Below are 10,612 nucleotides of genomic sequence, written 5' to 3' on the forward strand. Positions count from 1 at the left end.
TGCCCCCCTAAGGAACGTTCAAAATTGTCCCTTCCCCACAAAAACGTTCGAAATTGCCTCTCCCCCACATAAACGTTCGAAACTGCCCATCTCAGATACGTTTGAAACAGCTCCATGCAGAAACGTTCGAAACTGCCCCCGTCAGAAGCGTTCAAAAATGCCCCTTCCCCACAGGAACGTTCGAAACTGTTCCCACAGAAATGTTCGAAACTGCCTTCCCGCAGAAAAGTTTGAAACTGACCTCCATCATAGAAACGTTCGAAAACGCCCCTCTCCCACAGAGATTTTCGAATCTGCCCCATACAAAAACGTTCGAAACTGCCCCCCACAGAAACGTTCGAAACTGCCCCCCACAGAAACGTTCGAAACTGCCCCCCACAGTAACGTTCGAAACTGCCGCCCTAGGAAACGTTCGAAACTGTCCCTCCATCACAGAAACGTTTGAAAACGCATCTCAAAGAAACGTTCGAAATTGCTACTCCCACACCGAAGAATTCGAAACTGCCGCCCTAGGAAACGTTCGAAACTGTCCCTCCATCACAGAAACGTTTGAAAACGCATCTCAAAGAAACGGTCGAAATTGCTACTCCCACACCGAAGAATTCGAAATTGAACCAAGCAGAAAATTTCGAAACTTCAACCCACAGAAACGTTCGAAACCGCCCTGTACAGAAATGTTCGAAACTGCCCACTACAGAAAAGATCGAAACTGCTCTATGCAGTAACGTTCGAAACTGCCTGCCCGATGAAACGTTCGAAAGTGCCCATGTAGAAACGTTCGAAGCTGCCCCTCCCCCACAGAAACGCTCGAAACTGACATCCCCCACAGAAACGTTCGAAAAAGCCCCTCTCCCACAGAGACTTTCGAAACTGCCTCAACGCAGAAACGGTCGAAACTGTCCCATACAGGAACGTTCGAAACTGCCCCCCCAGAGAAACATTCGAAACTGCCCCCCTAAGAAACGTTCGAAGCTACGCCTCCCCCACAGAAACTTTCAAAATTGCCCCTCCCCAACAGAAACGTTCGAAACAGCCCCTCCCCCACAAAATTGTTCGAAACTGCCCCGCACACGGAAACGTTCGAAATTGCCTCATATCGAAGTGTTCGAAAGTGCCCCCCCACATAATCGTTCGAAACTGCCAAATGCAGTAACGTTCGAAACTGCCTCCCCGCAAAAACGTTCGAAGCAGCCCCTCCCCTACAGAAACGATCGAAACTGCCCCTCCCCCACAGAAACGTTCGAAATTTCCCCTCCCCCACAGAAATGTTCAAAATCGCCCCTCCCCCTCAGAAACGTTCGAAACTGCCCCCACAACACAGATACGTTCGAAACAGCCACTCCCCCTCAGAAACGANTGGCCCTCTCCCTCAGAAACGTTCGAAACAGTCCCTCCCCCACAGAAACGTTCGAAACTGCCCCCACAACTCAGAAACGTTTGAAACTGCCCCCACAGCACAGAAACGTTCGAAACTGCCCACACAGAAACTTTCAAAACTGCCCCTAATAGAAACTTTCGAAACTGCTCCCTTAACACAGAAACGTTCGAAACTGCCCCTCCTCCGCATAAACATTCGAAACTGCCCCCCCCACAGAAACGTTCGAAACTGCCCTATTCAGAGATGTTTGAAACTTCCTCCCCGCGCAGAAACGTTCGAAACTGTCCCTCCCCTATAGAAACGTTCGAAACTGCCCCTCACCCTCAGAAACGTTCGAAATTGCCCCTCCCCAACAGAAACGTTCGAAACTGCCCCCTTAGAAAAGTTCAATACTGTCCCTCATCCACGTAAACGTTCGATACTGCCACTCCCCTGCAAAAACGTTTGAAACTGCTCCTCCCCAACAGAAACGTTCGAAACAGTCTCTCCCCTACAAAAACGTTCGAAAATGCCCCTCCCCCACAGAAACGTTCGTAACTGTTCCCACAACACAGAACCTTTCGAATCTACCCCCACAGAAACGTTCAAAACTGCCCCCTCCCCACAGAATCGTTCGAAACAGCCCCTCCCACGCAGAAACGTTCGAAACCGTCCCTCCCCCTCAGAAACGTTCGAAATTGCCCCTCCCCCAGCAGAAACGTTCGAAACTGTCCCTCCCCCACAGAAACATTCGAAACTGTCCCTCCCCCACTCAAACGTTTGAAATTGCCCCATATCGAAACGTTCGAAGCTGCCCCTCCCTCACAGAAACGTTTGAAACTGCCCCTTCCTTTGCCGAAACGTTCGAAACTGACCCCTACAGGAACGTTCGAAACTGCTCCCACAACACATAAACGCTCGAAATTTCCCCTCCCCCATATAAACGCTCAAAACTGCCCCCCCAAAGAAACGTTCGAAACTACCCCACTACAAACACACAGAGACGTTCGAAACTGCCTCCCCGCAGAAACGTTCGAAATTGCCCCATATCGAAACGTTCGAAGCAGCCCCTCCCTCACAGAAACGTTCGAAACTGACCCCTACAGAAACGTTCGAAACTGCTCCCACAACACAGAAACGTTCGATACTGCCACTCCCCTGCAAAAACGTTCGAAACAGCTCCTCCCCAACAGAAACGTTCGAAACAGTCCCTCCCCCACAAAAACGTTCAAAATGCCCCTCCCCCACAGAAACATTCGAAACTGTCCCTCCCCCGCTGAAACGTTTGAAATTGCCCCATATCGAAACGTTCGAAGCTGCCCCTCCCTCACAGAAACGTTTGAAACTGCCCCTCCTTCGCCGAAACGTTCGAAACTGACCCCTACAGAAACGTTCGAAACTGCTCCCACAACACATAAACGTTCGAAATTACCCCTCCCCCATAGAAACGTTCAAAACTGCCCCCCAGAGAAACGTTCGAAACTACCCCTCCCAAACACACAGAGACGTTCGAAACTGCCTCCCCGCAGAAACGCTCGAAATTGCCCCATATCGAAACGTTCGAAGCTGCCCCTCCTTCACAGAAACGTTCGAAACTGCCCCTCCCTCACCGAAACGTTCGAAAAAGTCCCTCCCCCATAAAAACGTTCTAAAATGCCCCTCCCCCACAGAAACGTTCGAAACTGTTCCCACAACACAGAACATTTCGAAACTACCCCCACAGAAACGTTCGAAACTGCCCCCCTAAGAAAAGTTCAAAACTGTCCCTCCCCCACAGAAGCGTTCGAAACTGCCCCACCCCCACAGAAACGTTCGAAACAGTCCCTCCCTCACAGAAACGTTCGAAACATCCCCCCACAGAAAGTTTCGAAACTTCCTTCCTGTAGAAACGTTCGAAACTGTCCCTCCCTCATTGAAACGTTCGAAATTGCCCCTCCCCCACGGAAACAATCGAAACTGCCCCCCCTCAAAAACGTTCGAAACTGTCCCTCCCATGCAGAAACGTACGAAACTGTCCCTCCCCAACAGAAACGTTCGAAATTGCCCCTCCCCCGCAGAAACGTTCGAAACTTCCCACCCCCACAGAAACGCTCGAAACAGTCCCTTCCTCACAGAAACGTTCGAAACTGCCTCCCTCTAAATTAAACAACCCCCCCACACACACACGCAGACGTTCGAAACTGCCTCCCCGCAGAAACGTTCGAAACTGACTCATACAGAAACGTCCGAAACTGCTCCCCGCAGAAACGTTCGAATCTGTCCCTCCCCCACAGAAACATTGGAAACTGTCCCTCCCCCACAGAAACGTTCGAAATTGCCCCTCCCCCATAGAAACGTTTGAAACTTCCCCTCCCGAACAGAAAAGTTCGAAACTTCCCCTCCCTCGCAGAAACGTTCAAAACTGCCCCCTTCAGAAACGTTTGAAACTGGCCCCCCACAGAAGCGTTCGAATAAGCCCCCTCACGTAAATATTCCGAACTTCCCCTTTCCCCACAGAAACGTTCGAAATTGCACCTCCCACACTGAAACATTCGAAACTGCCCCAAACAGAAAAGTATGAAACTGCCCCCCTCAGAAACGTTCGAAACTGTCCCACACTAAAACGTTCGAAACTGATCCATCACCAGAAAAACGTTCAAAACTGTTCCGTGAGAGAGAAACGACACGAAAGTAACTGTCAAATTATCTATATATAAAAACATCGGTTGAAACTTTCAATTTTAAAATCAACTGCTGAAATTTTCTATTTGGAAAGTAACTGTAAACCTTTCTGCTGCTCTGAAAGTAACGATTGAAGCTTTCTGCTGTTCTGAAAGTAACAGTGGAAGCTTCCTGTTGTTCTGAAAGAAGCGGTTGAAACTTCCCGTTGGAAAAGTAACGGTTAAAAAGTAAGTTCTCTGCTATCTGGGCAGTGGTTTAAACTCACCGTTTTCGGAGCAGTGTTTTGAACTCCCCATTATCGGAGCGATGTTTGAAACTCCCCATAATCGGAGCGGTGTTTGAATCTCCCCGTTATCGGAGCGGTGGTTTAAACTCCTCGCTATCGGAGTCGCGTTGAAACTCCTTGTTTAAAAATTTTTAAATAATTCTTAGCAATGTGGTCACCGTAATTATGTATCTATTTTAATATATACGGTACCTTTTTATAAAAGTTTAAACAAATTTCTACATCAAATATGCATTTTAGACACATTATATATAATTTGTATTATATTTTTTTATTATTTTATTATATATTTCACATTACATATATTACTTTTTTTTAAAAAAAACTCTTTTTTTAACCAAACAATATTTTTTCTGCTTTTTTCTGCTTTTCTCTTATTTTAAAACGCTATATTTAATTTTCAATAACTTCGCAAAGAATTTTTATTTTTAAGAAAAGTACAAAAGAAATGGTCTTTAATGACATTTTTTTTTCCAAACATATAATTTTTGCAACAATTCTCAATCATCCTTATTCATTAAATCCCAGAGAACTTGAATCCTGTTTTTAGTTTCATCCATTTAAAAGATTAATTACAAATTTTGACGAAAAAATTACTTTATTATTGAGATAGCATCCCATTACGAACGAGATTTTCCGCATTTGATCTAAATGATGCAGGAATAATTACTATTTTTCCATGCGTTAACTGCGGATATGATTGATTAAAAAGTTTAATGATTTTTAAATATAATCTCAAGTTTGGATTCGTAGTGATTCAAAACGAAAAGAAAGAAAACTATTGAAAGCATTCTAAACGAAGTGATAAATTGATTGATTAGATTCTTTTGTTTTTCTACTTCTTTTGTTGGGAATTGTAAAATTTTATAAAAAAATGATAATATATTTTTCAAAGAAAAGGATTAATTTTCTACTTTATTTATGTATCTTATAAATAACTCCTAAATTTAAAGTGTGGTAATATAAATGCGCTATATCATATTAAGAAAAAGCTTGCAATTGAAAAATGTAGCTTATTATGTTGCAACCTCTTAATTCAACTAAAACAGTGCCTTGATAACTTTTCTTTTTAATTAATCTATCAAAATGAAATTTTCGAGGAAAAAAGACTGCAAATTTAGGTCCGTAAAAGGTTTAGGTATAAGGCCATAGATTTAGGCTTTCTAGATTAGGTGCAGTGCTATAAATTTAGGTTTTTGTAAATTACGTATTAAGCTGTAGATTCGCTATGACCCTATTGGTTTAGTCTTTTGTAGATTAAGTGTAATGCTGTTATTTTAAATGTGTGCAAACTAGGTATAAGGCTTTTGATTTAGTTGCTTTTTCGTATTCGCGTATTTACGTATTTCTTAAAACCTATAATTCCTCAAAGTCTTAAATTTTGCTTTCCATTCAATTATAATTTCCTTTTTTATAAGGTTCAAACTTTATTAGTAGTGTTTTTATTTAGTCTGAAAATTTTTTCTGCTAGCACACTTTCCACATGCATAATGCTTTTTGGTCATTCACAAATATCGAAACAAAAAATGGAATTTAAAAGAATGCTTTAAATGAATGTTGCTTAGAAATAACACTAAATTAGTAAGCACTAGAAATAAAAAAAACTATCATTCTAACCACTTTACTTTAAATAATAGATAACTTTAAAAAATCTATCGGTTAAATAAATTTGTAAATATTCAGAAGAGGATGTTAGATTTACTCATATAACTAAAGCATAAATAAGCATTTCTGAGAATATATATTACGTACTAAGAATGATATATGTGATATATTTATACTAAGAATTATTATTGTTGCATTCATCTTTAGCAGGTGCATATCACATTTCATTCTCCCAACGTCTGAACGTATAAAATATTAGACACCCTTAATATAATCTATACTTAACACCATTACGTTTCCAAGTAATTTAATAGATTTATTGTTTATTTATCGCTGGCTTAAATTTCGTTTTTATATTTGAGTTTTTATGCGTAGAGAAATTTTTATTATTCATTTTTGATAAATAGTGACATTTTTTGATAATAAAGTTTCGCATTTTAGTATTTCTGAAAATTTGACAATGTCTTTTGTAATTGTTATATTGACATAAAAACAACATAAATAAAGTAAAACCTATTTAATAAATTAATTAATGTAAATGAAAATAGATAAATGTTTGACCATGGGTAGGCGAAAGTTGCAATACTTTACAGCAGGGATGGGCAAACTTTTTTGATCGAGGGCCAAAAATCAAGAAAAAAAAATATTTGGTGGGCCAAGTAAGANTAAAAAAAAACCTGCATAATAAATTGATTAATGTAAGTGAAAATAGGTAAATGTTTGACCATGGGTAGGCGAAAGTTGCAATACTTTACAGAATTAAAAAATAATAATAATTATAAATAATATTATTAAATTTATGGTTAATTTCTTCCTTTCTAGATCTTTTAATTTTGACTTTTAATGTGTTCATGTTGAGTTTTCATTATTTTCAAAGTGTTAAAATAAGAACGTTTTAATGAATGGATTCAAAACTCTTCAGTAAATTGATGTTTGGGTGAAAATTGGATTTTTCGTACCATTCTTATTAAACAATTGTTAAAAAATATAGTATTTTAGTGTTTTGCAAGTGCGTTACACATTATGTAAAACAAAAGTCTTCAAATTAATCGTTGGACGGTCTATCAACTACAACGCATTTTGCAAAATATTTTATTGAGTATCAGACAATCAAAACCTAAAAGGGTCAGAATTTCAGATAATTTTTGCCAATTTTTTAAAGGCCGTCCCACAGATCTAGACTGAAGTGACGTTTTATATGAAGTTTTGAATCACTCATAAGTAATCTTGTAGAAAATAACTTTAAAAAGAATTTATTAAACAAAGAATCATTCATTAAGAAATGTCCTTCCACAAGAGTAAAAAAAGCTTTCCCACAACGAAATGAAAATAGGTAGCCCTCTCGCTATTTTGATGTAATCTGCTTAGGAAACGAGTTATTTATTCTCACAAATTTCAAAAACTAGCTAAAAATGTTCAATACATAACGTTGCTATTTTTTTCCAAAAAAAAAACTTGTCGCTGCAACAATATTGAATATATATACTAAGCTCAAAATTAAGACGTCCTTACAATTTGTTTGGTTATAAGAGGCCTGGCATTCAACAGAAAACATTGCTTTATAGCTTTCCAGTTAACAGTATCCATCCATTAGCAAACTTAGTAACTAATTTAATTTGATTAAAAATTCTTCATATATCCAAAGCTAAACACAGCAAACCATGCATATGTCCTAATGCATTTTATTCACCATGCATTTTAATAGTTGTGAATTTCAATGAGAATTTAATCTGAAATCAATAGCAAAAGTAACTCAAAGTTCATTTTAAAGAAACTGTTTTAGTACATTCCTTGTCCTAGGATGCTCAATTTCACGTATGGCAAGGCCATAAAACATAGCTACGACGTTTTAAAAATTTAAATACAATGCAGCGCTTCTCTTATTTGTGACATTACACATTTAGTCTATTAAAGCTCGTCACAATTATTCCTTAGCGGAATATTTAAATTTTGCTTGTGTTTTCGTTTGAATTTCAAAATATTTTAACAGATTTTGTTACAATTATACCAAAAACAAACTTTCCATTTTTAGTTCTTATTTTCTTTCATATAATTCATTCAATGCTTTCCATTTGAAATTTTAACTGATGAACCGTATACGATAATGTATTGGTGAATGCATTATTGTGCACTGCAGATTCATTCATGCTTCTATTCATGCAGTTATTCATAAATACAGCATCGCTCCAATACGTTTAATATTTTTAAATATTGTAACGGCGAATGCATTATTTTTCTAAATGCATTGTTTTGCAAATTTTTTCATATTTTCAGTCATACAACTTATTCGTCAATATATACGTCATAGTATTCAAAAATGCATTATTGCATATTGAAAGCTTATTTTTACATCATTCATACTCTCAATATAACAGCTTACTGTGCATAGAAATGCATTATTGTGTAAAGTAATTTTATTCTAATGGTAGTAATAATATTCAATTTTGTAACGGTGAATGCATTATTTTTCTAAATGTATTGTTTTGCAAATTTATTCATATTTTCAGTCATACAATTCATTCGTCAATATATACGTCATAGTATTCAAAAATACATTATTGCATATTGAAAGCTTATTTTTACACCATTCATACTCTCAATATAACAGCTTACTGTGCATAGAAATGCATTATTGTGTAAAGTAATTTTATTCAAACGGTGGTAATAATATTTAATTTTGTAACGGTGAATGCATTATTTTTCTAAATGCATTGTTTCGCAAATTTATTCATATTTTCAGTCATACAATTCATTTGTCAATACATACGTCATAGTATTCAAAAATGCATTATTGCATATTGCAAGCTTATTCCTTCACCATTCATACAACATAACCTCATACTGTGTAGAGAAATTCATTATTGTGTAAAATAATTTTATTCAAACTTTCGTTCGAATAATTTACTCTCCGGTGCTTGAAAATGAATTCTTAAAGTTAGCCTATAAAGTTGCACTTGATGCCAATAACACGACCTTTCGTAATAACTTCAGAAACTACCAAATTTACTTGTGTGATGTATATGGATGCCATCCAGTATTTTATGCTACATTTATTCCTATGATGTTAAAAGAATTGTATATGGTCTATCCACTTAGAGTTTATCAACGTCTTAAGAGAAGAAACTCTGATTAGTTTGCTAAGCCTGCATTACTTGATGAGAAAAGCTTTTGGTCACGTTTTGGGATATTGCCACACAACGTATCAAAGCTCCAGGAAAACATGTGAAGCATAACACGTTCTGATTGAAGAATCTTGATAGAACGTGTAATATTAGTACCACAAACAGAAAGTAATTATTGAAACTAGTAATAGATTAACAATAAAAGTTTTTGAAGAAAAAGGAAGGTATATTTTTATTTCTTGGAAGGTATATTTTTATTGAGTGATATTAAATTAAAGCGTTTTTAAATAGTAAAATAATAAAAAAAATGACTACTTGAATTTATTCTTAAAAACATATTTTCTCATTTTAGCACAAATTGACTGTTTGAAAATCTATATATATATATATTTCTCTTACACGGCGACAGAAAAAAGAATCATTACAGCTCCCCGAATGGCAACGCTAGAAAATCGACCAATAATTGCCGCTAAAAATGTCCCTTGCCAAATCTAGCTGAGGTGGCTCAACGTATAGCGCTTTTAAAAACGGAAACTGAAATAACCTTAAGCTAGGCAGAAGTGAGTAGTCTTTGTCGATAGATCTCTATTTTAGTATTTCGTCGAAAGCGCTTTTTTCACGAATTTATATATTACGAACCTATTTGACGATTTGTCATTTATATCACGAATTTATTTGTTTTATTATTGTTATTAGTTATTCATTGAAAAATGGGTCTCAGTCGTGCTGTTGCGCCTTAAGATTTTATACTATAGCACATTTCTAATAGGTTTAACGAATTTCGTGTCATTTATTCGAATTCAAATTTATTTTAATTACTTAGTATTTACTAAAAAGATGTAATTTTTTTTTAAAAAAAGTTGTTATACGGATTTGAATGACTGTTTTGAATTCTTAGAATTTTGTGCATTTGCAATGTACCTAAGTTAGTAGCGAGCTTGGCTTGCGAAGCAAACCATATAAGATTGCGTAGCAATTTTCCGGGGTTAGCGAGCGCCCACTAGTTGCGCCCACAATCAGTTTCATGACAAATTACGCTATACTTAATCCGTCTTTAGCTGTTTTTCAACAATATTAGCATCTTTATGGCCATTATCAATACTTGTAGTTGCATATTCTTATAACATAGTTGCATATTCTTGTAACAGTTGCATATTCTTATAAAGTAGTTGCATATTCTTATAATATGTTATATAATTATTCAATATTCTTGTAACAGTTGCATATTGTTATAAAGTAGTTGCATATTCTTATAAAATAGTTGCATATTCTTTAACATAGTTGCATATTCTTGTAACAGTTGCATATTCTTATGTTATAATATAATATGTTATATAATTATATAATATGTTATATATTATGTTATATAATTATATAATGTGTTACATAATTATTGCATATTCTTGTAACAGTTGCATATTCTTATGAAGTAGTTGCATATTCTTATAAAATAGTTGCATAGTTTTATAAAATTGTTGAAAAAGCTGGTTCAGTTTAGTAAAACCTAACAATCGTTATTTTTCCCAACAACTTTATCATCTTCATGATCGCTAACAATGCATTCAATTCGTAATCTTAAAT

Source organism: Parasteatoda tepidariorum, chromosome 4, assembly GCF_043381705.1.
Source record: "Parasteatoda tepidariorum isolate YZ-2023 chromosome 4, CAS_Ptep_4.0, whole genome shotgun sequence".
NCBI classification, from domain to species: domain Eukaryota; kingdom Metazoa; phylum Arthropoda; class Arachnida; order Araneae; family Theridiidae; genus Parasteatoda; species Parasteatoda tepidariorum.